The sequence below is a fragment of the Mastigoproctus giganteus genome, chromosome 2 (assembly GCF_048544385.1).
Source record: "Mastigoproctus giganteus isolate SK-2022 chromosome 2, ASM4854438v1, whole genome shotgun sequence".
Classification (NCBI taxonomy): domain Eukaryota; kingdom Metazoa; phylum Arthropoda; class Arachnida; order Uropygi; family Thelyphonidae; genus Mastigoproctus; species Mastigoproctus giganteus.
The window spans coordinates 231195765-231221291 of NC_143576.1; the positions used below are offsets into that span (position 1 = coordinate 231195765).

Below are 25527 nucleotides of genomic sequence, written 5' to 3' on the forward strand. Positions count from 1 at the left end.
CTGGAGGCAATTGCCATGCCTGCCTACATGGTAGCTACGCCACTGTCCTCTAGGCATCTCAGATCACAACTTGGTGATGGTCTCTTCTTCAATGGAGCCTTTCTCTCGCGGACATTCTTAATGTCGTGTTGTTTAGCATTATACGAATTTTCAAAATAAGAAGTTTCAAATCTTCCAATGTCAAAGTTTGCTCAGATCGTGTCAGTGAAATTATTCTTGTAAGTATGAAACGCTCCACACTTCTACATTCCACCTTAAAAGATCGTTATTTATCTAAACCTAAGTTTGCCAATAAATGTGCTTAAGCTGTGCTGTTCAAGATAAGAATGTTGCATATCGCAATTTGCTTGTATGCAAATCTGCAGCTTCGTTTTCTGCCTACACCAAAGCTCGCAATAATTGTAAAGCAGCTATTAATCAGTCGAAAGTAGATTTCGAACAGGCTAAGAGTACAAAACTTGCTTTTTGTCCAAATGGTAGTCAAGCATTCTAGTCGCTTGACAAAGCTTATTAGCCGCAACTTTTGCCCATCTTTGTTCGCACCACTGTCAAAACCAAGTGATTCTATTGCCACCTCAGCTAAGGTTAAAGTTGACTTGCTAGCATTCTACATTTCTTCCAACTCGTGTGTTGATGATCTTGGTAAACCACGTCCTACCGGTCTCAGTACACTGCATTCAATGCCTCCTGTGGTCTGTCGAAAGGTTAGAACACCCTTCCATTCCGTTTTCTGAAACACTTTTCCTTCATACTTATCTGAAGGATTTTGAACAATCTTGATACGCATCTGAAGGGTTTTGAACAGGTCTTTATATGCATCTGAAGGATTTTAAACAATCTTGATACGCATCTGAAGGATTTTGAAAAATCTTGATGCTAAGAAAACTCCAGGTCCTGATGATATTTCTCCTATTGTTCTCAAAACCTGTGCTCCTGAACTTACTCCTGTTCTGTGTCGCCTTTTTCACTTTCTTATTCCAAAGGTATTTTCCCCCCTGTTTGGAAATTTGCTCGTATCCATCCAGTTTCTAAGAAAGGTGAAAAATCCCTCCCATCCAATTATCATCCCATTGTACTTACTTCTACTCTTTCTAAAGTAATGGAGAAATCAATTAACCGCCAACTCTTCTTAAACTATCTAAAAACTTTCCATTTGATCAAGGATCGCCAGTATAGATTCCAGCAATGTCGATCTGCTTATATTACCAATCTATAGACAAATTCAATGGAGAATTTTGGTGAAACTTAAGTAGTTGTTCTTGACATTTCAAAGGCTTTTGTTCGTGTTTGGCATAAAGATCTTCTAAATAAGCTTCCATCTTACGGTTAGCCATCTGTGTTTTGTAATTGGGTATTCAGCTTTCTCTCTGACCGCTCAGTGAGAGTTATGGAAGAGGGCTTTCTGTCTTCCAACTTCTCCATTAAAGCTGGTGTTCCACAAGGTTCAGTTCTTTCTCCCATTGTTTTTATTTTGTATATTCTTGTATAATTCTTGTATAATGACCTTCTTCCATTAGCCGAGAATCCTATCGATAGTTTTGCTGATGATAATACATTGCATTCCACCTTCCAGTTTCAGAAACCTAGCCCTGCACAAACAGTTTCAACTTCTCGATTATCCGCTACCAATTCCTTAAATGCTGAACTGCAGTAATTCTCCAGTGGGAAAAGATAACTAGGTTGATTTCAATTCTTCTAAAACTCCGTCCTGTGTTATATCTTGCAAAAAGGTTTCTCCTGCTTGTATATTCTACTTGTTTCTTCTGCTTGTATCTTCTACTTGTTTCTTCTGCTTGTATCTTCTACTTGTTTCTTCTGCTTATCTTCGATGACGCTCTGATTTCTAGACAAGGTCATATATCACTATTGGGTATTACCCTGACTTCTAATCTCTGTTGGCATAAGCACATTACAAATATTTCTTCCTCTGCATCTAAAAAACTGAGCTTTTTCTTTGGCTCTCGGCGTCACTTTTCTTCAAAACAAATCGAAAATCCGTCCTACCATGGAACATTGTTCCCACATCTGGGACAGTTCCTCTAAAACCTCTCTCAGGCTTCTAGATTCCATTGAAAAGAGGGCAGCTAGGTTAATTCACTCATCTTTAACAGAGTCTTCCCACTCTGTCTCATAGACGTTCTGTTCCTGTTGCATTCCTTTTCTACAAATACTTCCAGGCCACTGTTCTTCTGAGTTGGCTTCTATAATTTTCGCTCTCTCTTCCAAAGCAGTTCGAATACGTGCAGCAACCAGTCACCATCCTTTTACTGTCCAACTTCAAACTCACAAAATCAACTTTTCTTCTTCCTCATTTTTTCATTCAACTTCCGATTTCTGGAACACCCTTCCTTCATACCTATTTCCTGAAAATTACAATCTACAGAAGTTCAAGTGTAATGTCGATAAGTATCTTCTTTCAGTGCCTCCGTAGCCGAGTGGGCAGGAGCGGAAGTGCAGTAGCACACGCTCTTTGAGTAGGCCGGGGTTCAAGCCCCTGACTGCTGAATACGGTCGATCTGCCAACCCTCACTGGACCAGCATGGCAGATTATGGTCCATTTCCCTCAACATGAATTGTTGAAAAGGCGTCCATCCTGCAGTGGGTTGATAATGGCTGCCCTTTACCTTTTTTTTTTTTTTTTTATCTTCTCAACTTTCAAACCATGCACGGTATTAAGTAGTACAGGTTCTAATACCTCTCGTGTTTGGGGGTTTCATAAAAGTAAAAAAGAATATTACGTTCATTATGAATTCCAATAATTTATCATTTCTCGTCTGCAGTCACAAATATTACCCATTAAAGATAGGGTGATGCAAGACCTCTACGACTAATTGGATAATGGTTATGTGGTCGGAGAATGCTTCAAAATCCAAGCACTCTCGCTTTTTTAAAAGGAAAATTTATATTTACTATAGAACACTCTTGGGAAGAAGGAACAGTCATAACCAGAATAACGGTGAACTTAATAGTTGTTTACCCTTTTCCTATTATCATTTAAGAAGTAAATGACCGCTTCCGATAATGGAACTTTTTAAATCGCTGTAAATAAATATTTTATTTGCATTTTCTCCGTTCTGAATTCATCTTTTATTAATAACTGATTCTCTAGTTTCGAACAGCTATTTGAAAGAGTCATTTTCTTGAATATGTATGGATATTTGTTTTCATCTGTGTCTGCGCAATTTTAATTGCAATCTTTTTTTTTTGGTAATTAATGTATTTCTATTACTACAATCAGAACTGCCCAAAAGCATAAATTTCCCCTTTGAAACATTAAAATGCTTCTCTTTATCTAATAATTAAAATAGCTTACGTTTCAGTATTTTTCTTCTGTTCAAAACTTCAGGCACCCAAAATTTACAGAATATTTTCCGTGAATGATTTGCAGCGCTTCTTTTTGTTTTATGTTTAAATAGACAATTTTATATTATCGTTTTCTCCTTATGTAAATTGTTTAGTTGAAAAGAAATTTCCCTTTTCACAGTTTGTTTTCTTAACGTGCGATAACTTTATTAAGGTTGAATGCATAATACTTAAATGAAGACAGCGGAAGAAACTGTAGACACTTGGGAAATTATGTTCTTGTTGTTATGCATACTTTCTGCCTAGAGCATAATGATAGTAAGCCCTGCAATTATTAAATTTACTTTGTTTCTTATTAAAAGTTGAAAACAGAAATGCAAAGCATCATTAAAAATATCTAACAGATATTTTGTCACCACTGCCAGTCGTTATAGCCAGCTGTCGTGTGAATTTGGTTTGTTACGCTTTGTGTCTTTATCCAACTAGTTTATGAATAAGGTAAATGTAGATAAACTTCCGCAACATAAATTTAATGAATCACATTTAACTCCAATTAGTTTGACTCTGAAACGCTGAGGAACTATACATCCAGGACATTCACCATACGCTTTCGCTTGTAGTAAAATTGGTGTCCTTTTCACACCGTATGGAAAAGATCTTCGAAACCGGTCGATGATATGCGGAATATTTATGGGCTTTTTCACAACATGGCTGAGTTAGTTGATCTCGGGGAAGGATAGTATATTTTCTCCAAGAAACTCTGGTTTTTCATCATTTGTTCTTTTTCGTCCAGCACAGAAGCAAATCGATTGTAGAACGCTTGCAATTTACAGACATAACATATATGACGCAATATGGCTGATGCGCCTAAACCCAACAACATACAACATACTAAACTATTAGCATAATCGCATTCGTAATCATGTTAATGGTCTAGTGTATTGAATACAAGTTGAAGTATATTACAATGACCTGAGAAACTTCGTTAACTGATTAGTGTGGTGCATGTTATTGTTCAACGAGGAAGATTGGCAGTTTTTTTATAAACATTTTCAGCAATTTTCTTTAAAAAATAAAAAAATCCTGCTCTTTGATATTATAGACAAGATTGGGATTTGAACATGTAAAATTGTCCTGACTATGAAATCGAGGCAAAATAGTACATTCCTCAAATAAAATTCGCCGGGTTTAACTGTTTTTGATTTTGCTCAGAGGAAACAAAGGCTATGAGGAATAACAAGCTGAATTGTGTCTATCTTATGGCTGATTTCCAGTTTTGTAGAATGAAAAAATAAAAGTATACGGAATAAAAAATTCTGCAATCTTCGTATGAGACCGATTGATCTGGCCACGGTGCGAAAAAGAGGCCCACAAAAGTTCCTCCGTGTAGATGATATTTGAGGCTAGATTGATACTTTATAAGCTTATTTTCTTGCATCATTTGCCACTGCTAATACTGAGACTACGATCGTAACCTCCATTGTAGCTGAAAGGGCGATTCGTTGGGATAGAGATGCGTTTAACGTCATACTCGATATGCCATTTTTAACAAGCTAAATTGTATTCGAAAATAGCCAAATGAACAAGTGGCGTTTCTTCACCAATATATCATAAAGACAGTACGGATGATGGGACATCGTAAGAAAAGAGTGAGACGTCAGAAACATGAAAATTGATTGGAACTGTATCGGTTACAAAACGGGTCAGTTTGGCACATGACAACACAATTTCAGCCAATGTTACCTCTGTTTAGTAGAGTAAATGGCAAGTATAAGCATAAAGTACTGACTGCATAAATGTCCATTAAGTATAATTTAGCAAGAAAACGGTTCCATCAGCCTGTTTTGATGGAAAACGCTAGTAAACCCTGATAACAAAAAGGTAGTTATATCAATATACAGGTCTACTTCATGGAATTCTCTGAAATCTCTCTCTCACGGAAAAGTATTACTGTACTTTAATTTGGCTCAATTATATTAAGGCATTATTCAAATATTTAATACAGAGTATGATCACCCTTGACAACAGACAACTTGGAGCATTGACTTCAGCACCGGTCCCTGAGTACTTCATTTATTTATTCTTCTTCTCTGAAGATTGCCTATTTTTAGTACCCTCCTATCATTCATTTAGCTCATGATATACCAACGGAGCTACCCTATAATTAAAATTAACTCCACTTTATGCAATAACCTTTCGTGAGAGACCGTATCAAATGCTTTACTAAAGTTTAGATATAACTTAATGCCAAACTTGATTTTTACATTTGACTGTTTTGTGATCTCGTCATAGAAATTCACGAGATTATTCTGCTGAGACCCCCCCCCCCACCCTTTCAAAATTCATGCCAGGGTCCAGTGAAATTCCATTCTTATCGACATGGTCTTGTATCATGTCCATAACCACAGACTCCATAATCTTGTCAACCATGAAAGTCAGACTCATTAGTTTATAGTATACTAAGTTGCTAATGGTGGTTTTACAACTCATCAGCATCTCACGCCATAATGAGCCATAAAACCAATAATAAATAACAACAATAACAACCTACTAGCTCCTCCTGATAGTGGCTAACTACATCTTCAACTGAAGAGGCCCTTTAAAAATTCTTCCAGTAAAAACTGGAAGAATTTTTAAAGGGCAACTGTTACGTTCTCTCTCCTTCCACACTGTAGAATGTAGCAATTTACAGCCCCAATACACATAAAGTTCTTGCTATGAAAAAAATAAAAAAACCACCCACAACAAAAACTGCTGTTAAATGGATGTACAATAAGATGTCGTGACGTCTTTTTATGACTATGTGGATTGGGAGATCCCATGCAATCGTAGGCGAAACTGGTATGCTAGTTATGAATATAAATTCACACACCAGCTTCGACCCTCCCACTGGACTGGAAAGGGTTCTCCTGTTGAATAAAAGTGAGGACACTGGGAGGGCCAATGCTACTCCCATAGCTCTTAACGAGAGTGCGTAGCTTTTTACATATCCCGCCATTAGCTATACTCCAATATATATTCAAACCAAACTTGATATCGTTTTAACGCTATTTGTACTGCATGAGCACTTGGACCATGGCACAGATACCCACATTGGGATGGTTAAGCGAAAACAATTTTGGGTTTATTACTTTGCTTAACAATGTGCTTTACACTTCATAGAATAAAACGGTTGCAATAGCTTGCAGTGTTCTTTCCGTGACTCACGAGACCTTGAAAGCAACCAAGTCATTGACCTGGAAGGCCGCCAGTGTCAATGACAGACACCGTCTAAACCAGTCCAATGAAAGTAAATGGGAGGGTAGTTAGGAGGCTTTACCTGTAGCATGATGTCCAGTAAGTGCTGAGCTCAGCAGTAATTCCCTGTTATAGAGGAACTAGTTGACTAGGGGAGCGTTACTTCGCTTTCTATGTGGAATGTTGCGAATTAGGCCTAACACAGTAGGAGGCTTCCTAATAGAATGCAGTCAGACCCTTGTGGAGGTCATTGCTCTTGTGGAAAGGAAGAGTAACTTGAATATTGCAAATATTTGTCAACTTTTAAGAAACAGAATTGAGAGATGGAAGCAAGAAAAGTTAGCACGTTTATGGTGAAAGGGGGAAACTCTTGAAATCTATATGGAAAAAACTTCATATAGATTTCAAGAGTTCGTAGTAACTCAACCATAACTTTAAGTTATGGTTGAGTTACTACGCAAAAGTCATTTTTAAAAGCCAAATAAATGATCAAGAGAAAAGGTTTCGTTTGTTTCAGTGTAGAAATGCTGCGACATCTCCACAAAAAAAAAGTTGTTTATCTTAAATCATTCGATCAAAATCTTGTTATCTTCCAAATCATCTTCTTACAATAATTGTCTCCATCTATTATAAATTATAGAAGGAAATGTAAATTATTCCACCTTCTGAACACCTTCGTAGACCTGTCTCAAAAAAAAAAAATGTTTCTATTAGATAATGGGGATATTTCTCTGAATAAAATTATTTAGGACCCATATAATTGCAATGCTTGGAATTAATAACACTCTGCATAAATAACACGGATGGCAATTGCATATATGAATCGTGTACACAGATGACTGTTTCAGCTTTTCAGGTTCAGTGATCAACCTGATTATTATTATTTTCATCTATTATTTTTTAATCTGTTGAGATTAACAATACGCTCATCTGAAGTTATTCCTAAATTTTAGGCTAACAGGATGGAACTGCCTATTTAATGCTCCTGTTAATGGTTAAGCAAAACAAGCTTTGCTTAAAACCGCGAATTATCTCGATATTACACTACTTTCTATGATGTCTTCCATAGACATCCTTCTAGATATTAGGTCACATTTTTGAGTCAGGTAGACAGAATTTCGGTTAAATCCGATAGTTTAGAATTCGGTTAAATCCGATAGTTTCGAATTCGGTTAATTCTGCGACAACGAAATTCTCTGCTTTCACCTTTTATTATGATGGACTCTTCCTAACATTGGGTATACACCCTATGTGCAAGATATGGAGAAAATAACTTTATGTTATGATTGTGTAACGCAAAAGGCATATATAAACAAGTCAAATAAATGTGATCGAGCGTGGAAGCTGAATATAAAAATATCATTTGTTTTTGTTCAGAAATGCTGAGACATTTCCATAGCAGAGTTGTTTTTCCTAAATTATTTGATCAGAATCTGGTAATTGTGCATGTGTCCACTCTGACATTCCTTGTAAAAATATTCTAATCTTGCATCTCTTCTAACTTAAAATCTCTCTATCCCCTTTTGTCAAATTAATCCGTTTCCCGTGTCGTTCTCGAAACTCCGCCAATCAGGAGTACAGAGAAGGGTAATAAGGTTGGTGAGGGGAACGAAGGGTTGCACTCACCAAGAAAGGCTTAAATTCTGCAAATTGCAGCGTCTGGAGACCTAGGCACCTGCGAGGTGATCTGATTGAGGTGTATAAGGCCTTGTTGAATGGGTTGAGCAGGCTCAATGCTGATGGGATTCTTCCTCTTTCTCAGATTACGAACCTGAGGGGGCATAAATTCAAATTGAGGAAGGACGGTTGTAGAATTGATGTTCCGCAATTTGCCTTTAGCCAACGGGTAGTTGATTGCTGGAACAAACTTCCGTCTGTCGTTGTGGAAGTTGATAGTTTAAATAAATTCAAGGAAGAACTGGACAGAGTTTTAGAGCGAAATGGGATTTTTTTAATTTTTTTTTTGCCCAATGCTGTATAAACTTGCTTTCTTACATCATGTTCCTCTACTAATGCTAACTCTTCGACTTCCTTTCTTTGAAACTCGCCCTCATAGGTAGCATAGTCACCCTAACATTGGGTGATTATACCATCCGATTAGTGACACGAGGAAGTTTTATGGGTCTTTTTTCGCAACGTGGCTGAGTTAGTCGGTCTCGGGCGAGGACAGCATGGGTTTTTCTCCCAGAAACTCGGGTTTTAATCCAGTTTAAACTCGATTTTAACAAACAACAAATCGGACACACGCAATTTACAGACATTAAATATGGGGCAATATGGTCTAAGATACTGATGTGCCTAAAGCCTACAACAACCAACCTTAGAAACTCGACTTTCTCCAGTCTAGATTTCCTGTTAGCGAAAGAATTTTCCTTCATAATTTTAAAGTTCACAATTTTAGCTTTCTTCAATTTTCTGCCTACACGGACCCTGCTGGTCGAAGTGCCGCGGTGTTTACAATTACTAATGATTTCACACAGATTGTCCTTTACTACTCAATACTAGACAATCCAAACTACATGCTGAACACTCTTAATCTTTTTCTCACCAACAACTTTACGTAGTACGTCAATGTTTGTTCTGTAGACACCTCAAATTATACCTTGATGATGGGCGTTTCTTCAATGGAACCTCTCCCTCCTCGCATTCTCGGCCTCGCGTTGTTTCCATTAAAAGAATGCGAAATGGAATGACCTAAGTGATTTCTATTCTTCTTTTCCTCCATTGGATTACTGTTTTATTTTTCCTGATTGAAATGTTTGCTCAGATTCTATCAGTGAAATTGTACATACTGCTAGACATTTTATAGAGTTCTGTATCAACAGCGTGTACCATCACCAAGTTAAACTAGCATTTAGAAGTCTCCCTGTATAATCTACAGTACATACGTAAATTATTCTTGTAGAGACGAACTCCTTTATCCGCATTCCACCCTAAAACCTTTCTGCCTTTACGATACTATGAATGTAACATACCGTAATTAGCTTGTATCCAAATCTCCAACTTTATTTTCCATCTACATAATGCTCACAAGAATTGTAAAACAATGGTTAATCAATCCGAATTTGATTTTGAAGAGGCTAAGCGTAGAAAACTTGTGTCTTTTCCAAATGGTAGTAGAGCATTCTGGTCTCTTGCTAAAGCTATTGGCAGCAACTTTTGTCCATCGATATTCCCGCCTCTGCTAGAAACTGGTGGTTCTGTTGCATCCTCAGCTAAAAATAAAACTGAGTCACTGGCATTCTACTTTTCGTCAACTCGCGTATTAACGATCTAGGCAAACCACCTTCTACCATATCCAATTCACTCCACTCAATGCTTCCCTTGGTCTTCCGCCAGAATAATGTTAGAATAATTCCAAATAACCATGACGCCATGAAAGCTCCATATACTAATGGCATTTCTTTACTCATTCTCAAAACCAACAGAGCTCCAGGTGCTGATATTATTTTTCACTCATTCTTAAAACCTGTTCTCCTGAGCATGCCTCTATTCTGTGTTGCCTTTTTTCCTCTATCTTATTCCAATGGTGTTTTTCTTCAAATTTGCTCATATTCCGTCAATACTTAAAAAAATAATAGCAAATAGTTACTCTTTTTTGGGTATATAACTTTCCAGTTATATACCAATTTTGCTCTTACCGCCATTCACTCCAAAATAATTGAGAAATTTGCAACAGTCAAATATTAATCCACAACGAAAACTTTCATCTTATCGTCAATATGGATTCCGTCAGCGTCGATCGACTGGGGATATATTGGTTTATATTGCTACCTTTGGAGAAATTCGAGTAAAAAGTTTGATGAAACTCATGCAGTTGCTCTTGACATTTCTAAAAGCGTTTAATCGCGTTTAGCATAAAGGTCTCATCAATTTGTCGACTGTTATTTTTGCAGTTGTATACAGAAGTCAGATTTCTCTCTGACTGCTCACAGCCGGTAATGGTTGACGGCTCTTCTATTAGTTTTGCTGATGATAGAACAACTTCCAATTTGAGAAACTTGCCTGTAAAAACAACTTTGACTTTTCGAATATCCATTACCAATTCCTTAAATGGCAATCTCAAGGTATAATTCTCTGATGAGGGTGAAGAAAATGAATGTAGTTAATTTCAATCCTTCTAAAACCAAGTTCTGTCTTATTTTTCACAATTATTGTTTACTCTGCATAAAAAATGGAATTTCTTTTATGCTCTCACTCATTCAATAGAAGTCTCAAGTCTACCCCACCATGGAATGTTGTTCCCACATAAGGGGTGATGACCCAACTCTCTCTCAAGCTATATTCTATTCAAAAGAGGGTAGTCAATTTAATTAATGACCTGTCTCTTCATAGTCTCTCTCATAGATATTATGTTTCTGTAGGTACTTCCACGAGCACTGTTCTTCTGAATCGGCATTTCCAAACCAGTTCGAACACATGCCACGACCAATCAGCATCCATTCACTATCCAACTTCAAGCTCACAGGACCAACTTTTACTCTTCCTCACTTATCTCTCTACGAAGCTTCCTGAAACAACCTTCCTCCTCATGTATTCCTCGAAAATTGCAATGTACATAAATTCAAGTCTAATGTTTACATTTGTCCTCTTATCTTCTCTGCCTTCAACCCATGCACAGTACTAAGTACTGTGGGTTCTAATGCCTTTATTGTTTGGGGCTTTCATGATAAAAAACACAATAAAGAAAGAACGAAAACAAGAAGAAAAGAAAAGACAGAGCATCGCCAACAGGATTTTTTTTAAAGATAGAAGACACGATAATCATAGCTAGTTTTAGAACTTATTAGTCCGTCATGATATCAATTTCATTGGTGATGTTGTTCGCTATGAGGTACAATGAAATTGAAATAATGAAAAAGAAATTAGAAAATCTAAAATTGCTTTAACTATTTTATAATTTCGAAGTTACAAGTTTGTCTCTATATTTTAATGATTATTAAATTTTTAAACGGATTTAGTTTCTCAGGTAATTTTCATTTAAACAAATTAAATCTTTTTATTTTTACAGTGATTTAATACCTGAAGTTCATAGCAAAAAAAACAGAAAGAAAAAAAAGACTCTTAAAATATACTATTCAATATTTCATGGATGCAATGAATTACTTTTATACAGTATAATAGTAAATTTTAATTCTCTAATGTATTGATTATATCTAGTAGGTGTCGCTTCAGATTGTTTACTCAATACGTAAACAGACGACTTAATTTATTAATCAGAACATAATGTTCCACAAATTTATAGAAATTTTAGGATGATCTGTATAATTTACAAGTTTGCTGTCGTAAATAAATATCTATCAGGGAAGTTGTAAGTACAAACCATATATGACTATTTTTTATAGTGTATTTAAATTGTTTATTTTCTTACGACTCGGATATATTGCAATGCGTTGATGCATTATGCAAACAGTAGTATTGAATATTGCCAACTCATTTCGTTGACTTTTCTCAGTTAAGCACTCAAAATTCCCAAGTAAAATACATAATATTGTGCAAGGCACAACTTAAACTAAGAGGGTGTTAAGACATTGTTAAATATAACTGAAAGTATTTTGAATTTGAAATTTCTATATTTTCACTATACCCCTCCCACCTCCCCAACACACACCTTATATATTGGCTTATATATTGATTGTTCTATTCGTTTTCCGTTGAAATAAATCGATCAAAATTCTTTCACCTTCATTCGTACATTAATTTTGCCTCTGTCATACTTAAGTAGAGTCGTATAACAGTAGCAACCAGATAACGCATTATGGATATCAAATAAATTTTATGTGAACACAGTATAATTATGTTCAGCCAATAATATTCTTTCATTTCACAATCTGTGAAATATTTATCAATACTTTTATTAATTATTTTGTTTACTGCAGGGTGATTGATTTTTACTTTGTCTTGTACACTCGGGGCCGGTTCAAGATAAATTTAATCCAGTCCACCGCCTGGAGCCCCGATCGCATAAAGGCCTATTTCATACGAGTGACATAGTTTTGATTTCTGGGTTTTCTACAGATATTTTTAATCTAAGTACAAGTATTAAACTTCCTTGCAAATTGTCAAAATTATTTTGAGAGAAATATTCTATCGGTATATGATCTGCTCTAAGAAATATCAGAAAGGAAAAAAAAATTAATTTCTGTGGGCACCATATAGCTTTTCCTAGAGCGCCAAAAAACATTGTTTTGGGCTGGTACTTCAGGCTTCAGAAAATTCTCCTGTTCATCAATTAAAATATGGTAAAACAAGCAACACAACAAAATTCAAATGTTTATTGATCTGTTAAACTTAATTATTTTAATTGCCTATCGTCCTACATTGAAGATGAAAGTAAGGTGCTTTTTTTCTATTGAAAATGAACAATTTATTACCCTTAATCAAAAAGATGAATGTATAACCGTTGTAGAATTCAGGATGTCTGTGGTCATTTTGTCACTTTTCTTGGTTTTAAAGTCAGTGGCAATCGGAAAGACTTGATCATATTCTAATACAGAATGGGAACAAGTGTTAAAATAAATAGACCATTGGTTTAACTCTTTGCACCTGATTAATTGACAATCAAATATATCAGTCAAAAATATATTTTTGACTGATATATATTTTTTTAAAGTCAAAAATATATTTTCGACTTTCCCGTGTTGTTGTTGTAGGGTTTTAGGAGCATTAGCGACTAAGGCCATATTGCTCCGTATATACTGTCTGTAAATTGCGTATGTTCTGTTTGCTGGACGGAAAACCCGCGTTTCCGGGAGAAAAAACCATGCTGTCCTTGTCTGAGATCGAGTAACTCAGCCACGTTGTGAAAAAGGCCCATAAAAATTCCTCACATCATCGAATTCAAGTCTTTTCCACCCGTTGTGGGAAGGACGGCGATTTTACCAACTGTGCTACCGACGAGAGCAACTTTCCTTGACCATATGAAACATTGACATTAACTCTTTTGCAGCATAGACGAATCCCTTAATATGAACCAATGGGCCTGAACCTATGATATTATGAAAATAAATTATGAAGTTCGGTGGGTGTTAAGCGCCAAAGTTACTAAGGCTATGGGGCATTAGTATACTCTGTGTGTAATTGTCTATTATTCGGTTGGTTTAACGTTTGCTGGGAGAAATTCCACACTTTATTGATGGCATTCAAACTCAGGTCTTTCCACTCTGTGTGGGTGGACGTGCTACCAGTGAGGTCGATATATGATGTGTAACAGTGAAGAATTGCGACTACCAAGATATACCCACTGTTATAACACGTTAGGTAATGTCCACAATGATTACATTTCAGGGGCATTTGATTTTTATTTCTTAAATTAATCGATTTTTTCTTTTTCTGTGATTAACAGAAATTAAAGGTAAATAACTAATTGTCTTGTTACCAATTAGTTATTAATTAATTAATTATCTAATTACAAAAGTGATATTTTTTATTCAGTTCATTTGAAGTGAATAAATAAAAACGGATATGCAACACGTATTTGACGTAGGTTCTGTGATTTAAAGAAATAAGCAAATAGCAACGCACACCTCAGTTAAGTTGGTTGCAGTTTAATAGCATAAGGGCCTCGTGGACCAAATTGAGACATACTTCACATCGTAATATTGCAATTAATTTCGCAGCATTTCTGTAATATACTTTACTTTACTCTCCTTTTTCCTCAACTTTAATAACAATCGAAAGTGCCCTTCTATGACACGGCCTCTAGATTTTAGATATCTCTCGAAGCTGTAGTTATAAAAAGAAAATAGTAATAATTCATTTGGTAAACTGATAATAAAAAATTGATTTTCTCTGCATCCATCATATTTCCCATTCATTCTTGTAATGAGTGCACAGTAACAAACATAATATCTGGTACTTCAGCTGTAATATACAATACATGGATAATCTTATGTGCTATGTATGAAAAAAAAAAAGAGAAAGAATAATTGCTGAATTTCTATTAGTCCTGATTTTAAAGAAATTTGTGATAGCTCAACATATTTACGCAATCTTTTATATCTATTTCTAGAACATTTCGTGAAAATCTGTCAACTACAAGTCACGTTATAACATGTAAATGGCGGACAGAGCGTTGTTTGGTTGGTTGCTGTAGGTTTTAGATGCATCAGGAACTTTGAGCGTTGTTTGGTTGGTTGTTGTAGGTTTTAGGTGCATCAGCAACTTTGAACTGCTCCCCACCCAGTAGGGGACGAATTTGAACTATAAAAGCTATCTTTGAACTGTGAAAAACTCGATCTGTTTCACTCTATTTTGTGAACCATGAATTCCTGTAATCTAGATGTATGGAGAAATGGTTCACATGGTATCTGTTCCCGGATTGGACTTTATTGGTTCAATTTTGTTATAATCATTGTTATTATTAACATTTATCAGTGTTATTATTTTGTTATTATCTGATGGGTACATTGTGTCGTACCTTTACGTGCAATAAAGATTGATTAACTTACACTATATTACGCCGTATATATTATGTTTGCAAATTGCGTGTGTTCCGTGGTAGATTTTCTGTTTGCTGGACGAAAAAGTCGAGTTTCCGGGAGCAAAACCATGCGTCCTTGACCATGAGACCGTCTAACTCAGCCACGTTGTGAAAAAGGCCCATAAAAATTCCTCGTGACATTGACGGGATTCGAACTCACTCCTTTTCCACCCGGTGTCAGTAGGATAGTGAATATTTCACCTGTGCTACCAACGAGAACTGAACAGACGGATGGATATGGCAAAGATATAGTCGCTTCACGCATGTATACTAACACGTTTTGAAATTTAGAACAAAGTGAAATGATTTTTAATGATCAAGCCTTACAGGATGTCAAAAATACTCAGAATTTTTAGTATTTTTACTAAGCGCTCGAAATTACTTCTCACTCCAAAAATACTCAAATTTTAGGTATTATTCAACGAGTGTGATACTTGATGAAAATTTCAGTTCATGTAAAGGCAGAAACCAAAAACGGTGTTGCTACTCTCTCTCTCTCTCTCTCTCTCTCTCTCTCTCTCTCTCTCTCTCTCTCCTATATCTATTCCTTGTACTCCCGCCAGGTACCCAACGAAACGTTTATCTTTAATCCGTGTTAGATTGCCTTGGAAACGAACCGTAGATGATTTATGACCTTAGTTTTCCACGTGGAGCATGTAATTACATCTTTACACGCATGTTTGCGGTCATTACGCTGCGTTAGTAGATATCACAATTTGGCCGTTGCCCCACTATGAGGGGTGTTGTTTAGAATGTCGGTCATTTCTCCCTACTGACCTAATCTGTTTAAAATAATAATTAAGCCAGTGATAACTACTGTAATCCTGTCAGTTTGTAAATGCTGATTAGAGGCTTCAAATCAAGATGTCGGGTTATTACTCTGCAGACTTCAACATGATCGCGTTAATTACTTCTGACATGGCACAGATTTCTTTAAGGAATTTTCTTCAGAGACATTTCTGACAGTGATTTTGAAACTCCCGACAGCCATTTCACTAACGCAGAATTTCCATTTTCAACACCATATTAATCTACATAACTAATTTTTAGAAGTATGGCTCGAAACACTAACCATATATGCGGTTAGTGTTTCCTGAACATCAGTAAATTTTAACTTCTTTTTTGAACTAGCCACACATTCTGATTAGTGAAAGAATATAGGCTTATATGCATAGTATCCTCTAAAATTTATTGTAATCCTCCAGAATAAAGTTTGTGGACACCTCATCCCTGTGAAGTAATGGTTAATTCCTGAGGTTGCATGGTCCTCCGTGACAGCATAGTGGTTTAGCGACCTGTCACTCTATTGGAGAGCTCTATGTTCGATTTCTGTGTTTGACTGGAGGAATTTCTAAATTCTCTTCAATCGATGCATTAGTCAGCCGATCTCAGGAGAAGGGAGTAGGGTGTACCCCATGAGTTACTGCGGGTTTTTTCATCCAGGAACACACTTTGTAGAGACATAATGTGCAGTGGCTCAATGTGGTCTAAATTGCTGATGAACCTAAAACACCTCAACAAGAACAACAACAAAAGTTATACGACAAATAAATCGGACTATGGGTTAAAAAAAAGATTGATTGAACGGCAACGGATGTAAAAGGATTTGAATATCTTCACAATGAGTCTGATAAAATCATTTAAAGTTATGTGTTAGCCCAGCAGTAGCTCATGCACACTAAGTACTTCCAGGGCCGCCGCAAGTAGGTAGGCGAGGTAAGTGTCGCTTACGGGCGGCAGTTCAAGAGGGCGCCAAAAAACTTTTGATATATACAAGTAGGACCTCTGTTTAATTAACGAACTTCTTTAAGGCGAAATTTTCTATTTAGCGATACGCGCAATGTCATGTTTTTTCATTTCGCTCAAAATGTTTCATTATTTCGTTTTTACCTCTATCGATAGAGGCGGGCTGGCCTTACTGGGAAAACTCCGGTGGGCCGGAGGCCGTTGTGATTTTAGCCATAAACACTTGTATGAGGCCCCTACAAGTTTTCCCCGGTAAGAATTTTTTGACAGTCTATCGATATTGCTTTTCTTTTTCTCTCTGAATCTGTAGTATCTTCACCAGAACGCTTCCTTTTTACACTTTTCTCAAGTGTTTTACTCATTTTTAGGGAATGAAACACAATTACAGTATAAAAAGGACAAAAATGAGAAGGCATGCTTGATACACAAAATCAAAGCTGCCTGCGTGTTGCAACTGGATAAACAAATCAGCGAAGACAGAAACACTATTATCCTTCACGCTAGCTCACATTTTACTAAAACACATTTCTGGAGGTCACTACCATAAAACAATTTCCAGTTGGAATCTGTTATAAACGAGTAGTAAACCCGATCTGATTGCATTTGCGATAATACCGATAGCTGCAATTGTAGGTTTTTGTTATTACGGTGAAATGTGTTTCCACTTCACTGAAATCTTCAATCGTATGAAAAACATAAATACATTTTCATAAACTTCTCTTCTTTCAGTTGGGGTGATTCCGCATTGGACTGCCATTTCTTGTAAACACAAAGGCGAATCGTGCACAAGCGAATTCATTTCGTGTTATATACGACATCGTTCCCCTATTTATAAATCGTGTATGATCGAATTCGTGTAGTGTAAACACGTGTTATACGAGGACTGGCCGTACTATAATTTTTTTTTCAGGGTAAGTATTTTTTGTGTTACCATGTGCAACATATTTCTTAGCTTCGATTCTTTATACGATTTCAATTTTTTAGCATTGCTTATAAATATCTCGAAACTTACCTCCTAATCCGTATGGTTAAAATATAATGAAGAAATTAAAATGGGAAATTAAAAAATATGAAAAAATTCCCCGAGGGGAAAAAAAGTGCACTCTTTTCCTCTTGGATTGTCATACATAAAAATTAACAATTATGAAACTAAGAAAGAGAAGACCCAAGAGTCCTAACGTTGGAGTTTCGCAGTTCCATCATCAGTTGGTTCATTTAATCGGAAAAGAAATTCTGAGTGTTATAAAGGTTAACTCTAGCTCCAGTGGTGCATGGTTAGCGCGCGCGCGCCGGAAAATTTTACATGTTTTAAGGATGTTATCCTGCGAAGTTCAGTCGGAAAACCATTCAGTGGCTGAAGCTTCGTGTATTAATAATAGTTTATAACTGGAATTCAGTTTTGTAAATATTATTGCAGAATCAGTTTGAGCGTTATTATTATGTGAATGCGAATGTTGACTGAGTTCTGAGGCTGAATAATTAGCATGAAGGCTAGTTTGGTGATATAAGCTCTGTTATTTGCAGTTTTAGTAGATCCAAATTTGGCGGTAATACTACCAATGTCGTGTGCATTAGGGTACCTACAGACGCGCTACGGCTTGCCTTCGCAGGCCAAGTTTGTGCAGTCAAACCAGAGCGTGTGTATCTAGCGCAGGCCGCCTGAATGGCCATCTGGACATCTGGCCCGGACTGTGTAAATTTGAGCGACGACAGATATTGCCCTGCACAGATTTGTAGGTCTGTGCAAAACACACCCAAATATGGCACACTAAAACCTTGTGAAGGCGCACTCAACGCCGTAAACAAATTCCCTACTTGATAAAATTATTAGCTTCACAAGTTCTGATTGTAATTGGGCCTCTGACGTCGGTAATTTCTAGATTCTGGGTTATGAGAGTGAGCAAACAGCAGGTTAGACAAAAAACTAAACACAGTGAACGAAACAAATAATTCATAATAATAATAATAATAATTTATTTATCCCTAATTTATGTTACACTTTTTTGGGAGATAACAGCAAAAAGGGAGGGAGAACACATAAGCCAATGACGTTTAGGGAGTGTTCCCTTAAAAAATGATGAATATACAAATATACAATTGAAAAATGTACAGTTCTGAAATTGTACAGGTAATGTTCAACAGGAAAGACATAAATAAATTGGAGTTATTTGTACATTTCTTTACAGAAGACTTCGAAAAGCATCACTACTTATAACATCATTGTGAACATTTTTACAATTAAATGAGGAGAGAAAAGAAAAATGATGAGATACATGCACAGAAATTTACAAACTATTTGTCAACTGCTTCCTTTAACATTTATACATTATTTCCATGTTGGTGTTTTTAAAATCCAGGAGTTGAGTGGAAGGTAATTTGAATCAGACATTCCTGGTGATGTGTTCGATTAGTAGTTTCTTCAATTGATTTAGTGAAGTGACATTTTTGATTTTTGCAGGAAGTTTGTTCCAGTTTTTAGCACCTCTGTATTTTATACTTTTCTGACCTATAACTTTTCTGAAAAGCGGAATCTTCAGGTTGGCTTCATTTCTTAGATTGTATATTTCTTCTTCGTCTGTTGTTATGAAAAAGGATCTGACGAGAGGGGGGAAGTCTGCTGACTTCATAGCATTGTAAACAAGGATCGCCTCGGCGTTCTGCAATAGTTGGTAGATGCTTAGGAGCTTACTTCCTTGTATCTCGAACTAACTGATGCGTTCCAGGGAAGGCCCAAATTTGAACGAACGCATCGATCGAGAATGGAGTTAATTCTCGCAAGGTTTTTTTGGCTGGTGGTACCCCGTGAGATGATTCCATAGGTGAGGTGCGGCTGAATTAAAGAAAGGAATACTTGTCTGAGAAGAGAAGGAGACACCCAGGCAGAGGCCCTAGCGAGTATTCCCGCTAATGACGAAGTTTTCTTTCGTATGGTTATCATTTGTTTTACCCAACTTAGCTTATCATCTAGCCAGATTCCGAGAAACTTGGTTCCATTCACCCTTTCAAGTTGTTTTTCTTTGTATGTTACGTCTAAATCAATATTTAGTGGTTTGTTTTTCGTTCTAAACACCATATATTTTGATTTTTCTGGATTCAGTATAAGCGGATTCTTTTGAAGCCAATTATGCATCACAGAAAGCAAGGCAGAGATTTTGAGTTGAAGCTCATTAGGGTCGTTATCTGTGATTAGGATGGAAATATTATCGGCATACGCTATTAAGTGAGAAGATGGAAGAAGAGAGAGAAATTCATCGATGTAAAGAACAAATAGGATAGGTCCAAGAAGTGAGCCTTGAGGTACTCCCATGGAGAAATAACAGATGTCGGAGTATGATTGATTTGTTCTTAACGACAAACGGCCGATCGGTAAGGTAGTCTTCAAGGAGGAGGTTAATTTTTCCTCTCAAGCCAAGGTTATTGAGTTTGTTAAGTAGAATAGTATGGTTTATGCAATCAAAAGCTTTAGATAAGTCAAGAAACAGTGCTATAACATAATCACCCTTTTCAAGACTATCAATGATCCTCGAGCAGAAGTCAACAATTGAAAGATCAGTGGATCTTTTAGAGAGATAAGCATACTGTTGTTGATGGATGAACTGATTTTCTTCAAGAAAACACATGAGTCTGCTAGGAAGAATTTTTTCGAATAATTTTGCAAAAAAGTGAGAGTAGAGCTATTGGGCGAACGTTGTTCATGGAGTTACACCGGTTTCCCTTTGGAACAGGGATGATTATTGCTTTTTTAAATTGAGAAGGGAATTTACGAGATTGAAAGGAGAGATTGAATACATACTTCAGTGGCGTAAGAATTGGGCTAAGGACCTTTTTCAGTAGAGACGGAGATATTTCATCAAAGCCAAGGACTCTCTTTTCTTTCAATTGATTCCCTGCCTCTAAAATCTCTTGATCGGAGAGAGGAGCGAGAAAAAAAAGAGTTTCTGATTGAGTATTTGGCAGATTCTCTCATTTTATTGTCTCCGGAGTCAGTCAAGTTCGTCTTGAAAGAGGTTATTCACATTTGAAATAAAGTGGTTACAGAAGGCAGTAGCTTTTATCTCGTCAAGTTAGAATATTTCTAACTTTACCAGTTTCAGTTGCCTCAGGTGAACGGAGTTTTTCAAAATTAAAATTAATCAAAAATTATTTACGATCGACAATGTCTCAACAAGGACTTTCTAATTTGGCAATAATTTCAATAGAAAATGACCTTTTGGAAAAAATAAACATAAATGAAATAATTAATAAATTCGCATTTCTTAAAGCAAGAAAACATAAATTTGTATATATATATTTTTTAATTATAATTTTCCTTTTATTTTATTATTGTGATAGAATACGATTACTGTGATTTAGAATTTAAATTTTATTTCCAAAGTTTCAGAATGATGTTGTTATTTTTGCTCGTTGTTTCATTATATTATATGTGAGATATTTTGTAATTCTTTTCTTTTCCAATAAATGAATGCTATTTGATTTTTTAATCCAAATATTTTGGGGCGGAAAATTTGATTTCGCTTACTGGCGGCACATAGGGTCGCGGCGGCCCTGAGTACTTCATATGTAAATTGCGTGTATCCTGTGGTCTATATGCTTTTTCTGCACGAATAAAACCCAGTTTGCTGACGACAAAACCGTGTACCCATACCAGAGACTAACTAACTTGGCCACGTTGTAAAAAAAATTATAAAAATTAAGTTTGATAGTAGGTTGTCACAATAGCAAGCATGTCTATTCACCAAATGGCACCCAAATGAAGTGTTGGAAATATCGTCCACCAAAGGAAGACAGTAGGTATTCAGAATATCCTCTGTTTTCCATGGGCACAATTAATGGTAGACCATAGCAAGGCAGGCTATTAATGATCATCAGGCAACGTCGACAACTGAAACGGATAGTGAGAAGAATGGTCTTGTTTCTTCCTGCCTTCCATTTGCCTTTTGTGAAGGATCTAGGTGCTTTTCTTGTCTCATTATGTTCCATCTGTCCGTCATTCGGTCTCTTCCTTTTTATAATCTACTTTTAACTGGTGTTGCAATATGTCACGTGACTCTCGCTTGCCACTTGCAAGTGACCGACTCGGCTTCTGGCCATCTAAACACGAATTGCATATACACGAATATGACACGATTGCATAGCTGAAAAGTACAGACATATCCATATAAAATGACTATATTATATTATTCCATGTGAATTATACAAAATATAATTGATATAAATATAATCCATATAAATTAATATAAATTTTATCCATATAAAATGACTATCCTGTAAAATTGATAATGTCCTCATATGCAGACGAATACATTTAAAGTTAACCTCAAATGATGTCTCCAGTAGTATGAACAGACAGACCCAACTTACACATTTTTTTTCTCTGCTTCCATATTTTCTGTTTGTGGTATTCTTAGTAAGAGGAGGATATTGGAAATCCTTGAGTAAATGGAACTCCAGCAAATGACTGGAAACCGGTATGCAAATTGAATTATGTGCATTAAAGACCAAAGTTCAAAACTTAAAAACCCATACTTGCTAAGAATATTCAGTTTCCTACCGCTATACAAAATTTATGAACAGTGACGCAATATTTAATTTATTACGAATTCGATTTACGGGTTTAATTTAATATAAGTAGTAGTAACAATAATAATAATACAATACAATACAATTTTATTTATCAAGAGAATAATAATAATAATAATAATAAATATTTTGGACGAATATTATTCCTTTAGCATTCGGCAATGAAAGGATACCAAGATCCTGAATTTTGTTCATCAGTTGTACTAAATTTGTATAACTTTTTGAATAACATATCAATAACCGTAATTATTACCTCTGTTCTGACTCTTACGTTTCGTTGTAATCTGAATTAGTCAGAGGAGAGATAATATTATTGTGTACCTTGGAGGGCTGTTGACAAGGAAAATCGATAGCGTCAGGTGTGCGGTTAGGGCTGTGCAGAACTCTAGTGGAGAATGAACAAGTTATGTAATGGCATTAATAATAGCAGACTAAGAATTTCCTCCAGCTGGGTCATTATGGACAGCTAGGTCGCAAATAACTAGATAATGTAAACCAGCTGGAGTTTGAAAATTAAAATCACTACGAAATATTATTTCACTGTTAGAAAAATGTGACTGAAAAAAGTGGAATTAGTATTACCAAATTATGCAAAGAAGTAAACGTTATGCAACATCAGCCAAAGACAATGCCAACTTCGTTTATCTGTTCCTTCTAATAATTTGCACAAACATTCTTAAAATTTAGTCGAACTATTCAACTTTCATAATGCTATAGGAAAATATATTCCAACAATCAGTTAATTCTGACTAATTTATTTATTCAGTTTTCCCCCATGCACAGTGCTTGCGTCAGGAGGGTTAATTTCCTCACATCTACTCATGACCACCATTTTCCAATTAAAATTTATATTCCCTCGTGTTTGTTTCCGAGAAAGCTTAAGAACGCCATCAGCATTTAGTTTACTTATCGCTTTTAAAGAGTCTGCACAGGTAGTACAGTGGTTATAATTACCATCCTCTCCCACACCGGGTGGAAAAGGATCAGCTTCGAACCCAGTGAATGAGGTGAGGAACTTTTATGGGTTTCGTTTTCATTCCGTGGCTGAGTTAGTCGGTCTCTAGAGTGAGCAGCAAGGTTTTTCCTCAGAAACCCAGTTTTTTTTTTGCCCATCAAAACAGGCAAATCGACCATATAATACATGAAATCTATAGACATAATTACACGTGGGCAGATAACACAGCTGTTAGATAACCTTAATATGACAGGTTTTTATCCTCCTCTGCAACTTACAAAACCACAATTTTTTTTTTTTTGATAAGAATATTATTTTTCTCCCCAAACGAATCTCGTTGCTTTTCTCTGCGACCACAAGAAGTCTGTGTCCTTCCTTGAGTCCATCTACCTAGTTTGTGTGGCTGTTCTTCAGATAGCATACTTTGATTGATGTTATTAAATATGCAGCCCACCTATGTATCGCCCGCAAACTTAGACATCTCACTTGAAATACCTTCATCAGGGTCATTAATAAATATTAAAAACAGGATGGGATCCAACGCCCACTCATAACATTAGTATATGAAGAGTAGTGGCCATTTATTCTCTACTCTTTGTCTCCTACCACTTAAATATCCTTTTACCTATAGTAGAAACTTGCTTTTAATGCCGGATTGCTTCAAGAAGATTTCTAATCATTTTAGGGCGGTTCATATAATGAAATTCAAAGAAGGAAAAAACTTTCATGTGAGATTACCGATGCTCCGTAATAGAGTGAAAAGGAAAACAGCCCTCCACTCATGTTAAACACTCGTAAACCTTCATGCGAGAATTCAAGCAGAATATTAGTACAATACTAGTATTATGTTAGTGTGAGCGTTAGTGCTAGTATTAGTTTATTAGTTTTAGTAATCGCAAATGATGAAAGAAAGCAAGCTTATAAAGCATCAGCCAAAAAAAACAAAAAAACCTACACACTTCACCTATCCGTACACTCCAAGAATTTTCCTAGTTCTTTAATTTATTGAAACAAACCACTTCCACAACAACAACAGATGAAAGTTTGTTTCAACAATCAACCACCCGCTGGCTGAAGGCAAACGTCCGCATATCTATCGTGCAACCATCCTTATTCAATTTGAATACATGCCCCCTCATGTTGTAGTCTCAACAAGAGGAAAAATACCATCAAAATTCAGCTGCTCAATCTCTTCAAGGCCTTAAACACTTCAGTGAGATCTCTCCGTAGGTGCGTAGCCTCCAGATGCTGCAATTTGCAGAACTAAATCCTTTTCTTAGTAAAAGTACCCCTTTGTTCCTTTCACCATTCTAGTTGCCTTTCTCCGCATCCGTTCTAGATTTGGAACAGCATTCTAGAATCTAGTAGTTCTAGATCCTTCCTAAAGTGAAGCCTTCAAACCCGTATACAGTACTCAAAATGCACCCTAACCATTACCTTGTACAAAGGGATAACCAGCTCCTTATCCCTGCTAGAAAAGTTACTGTATATCATTGACAAAACCCTTGAACTGTCCTGGTAGCCTGTCTGCACTGCTCGGAGAATTTCATAGCTGACTGCCCAATTACCCCCATGTCTTTTTCATTTTCCTCTTCGCTGAGTGTAGTACCACACAGTTGATATATCTTACTCTGGGATTACTGCTACCCATATGCAGTAACTCGCATTTGTTAGTGTCACATTTCAATCTCCATTTCTGAGACTATCTGCCTAATTTTTAAGATCTTGTTGCACCAGCATACGTTCATTTCTATCATTAACCCCTGCCAACCTTTGTATCATCTACAAACTTAGACATTAAGCCTGATGTATCCTGAGCAGTATCATTAATAAATATAGAAAACAACAATGGGACTATCAGCGAACACTGTGGAACCCAACTAATAACATTAGTCCACGAAGCAAAGACCATTCATAACCAATCGATCTTCTTCCACTCAGTCATCCCTTTATCCATAACAGCAACTTTCCTTAATGCCACACTGATCCAATGTGTACAGCAGTCTTTTATATGCAACCGTATGAAAAGCTTTCCTGAAATCCAAGTGTATGATATGACACGCAAAATTATTTTTTGCATCCAGTTAATTTGTTATAGCATCATAGTACCTAATATCAAATTGGTCAGACAAGATCGACCCTTAACAAGCCCACTTGGTCCACTTGATGTCGATGATTTGCCTATGCAGCCTGTCAGCAACCTGAGCAAGATTATCAAAGTTAA

The 25527-nt window shown here is 36.3% G+C and overlaps 1 protein-coding gene across 1 annotated transcript in view; it reads right to left on the reverse strand.

Annotated features, from left to right (window-relative positions):
- LOC150090236 (uncharacterized) overlaps nucleotides 1–25527 on the reverse strand; it is a 149574-nt gene that overhangs the window by 113335 nt on the left and 10712 nt on the right. The gene's annotated exons all lie outside the window — the stretch shown is intronic.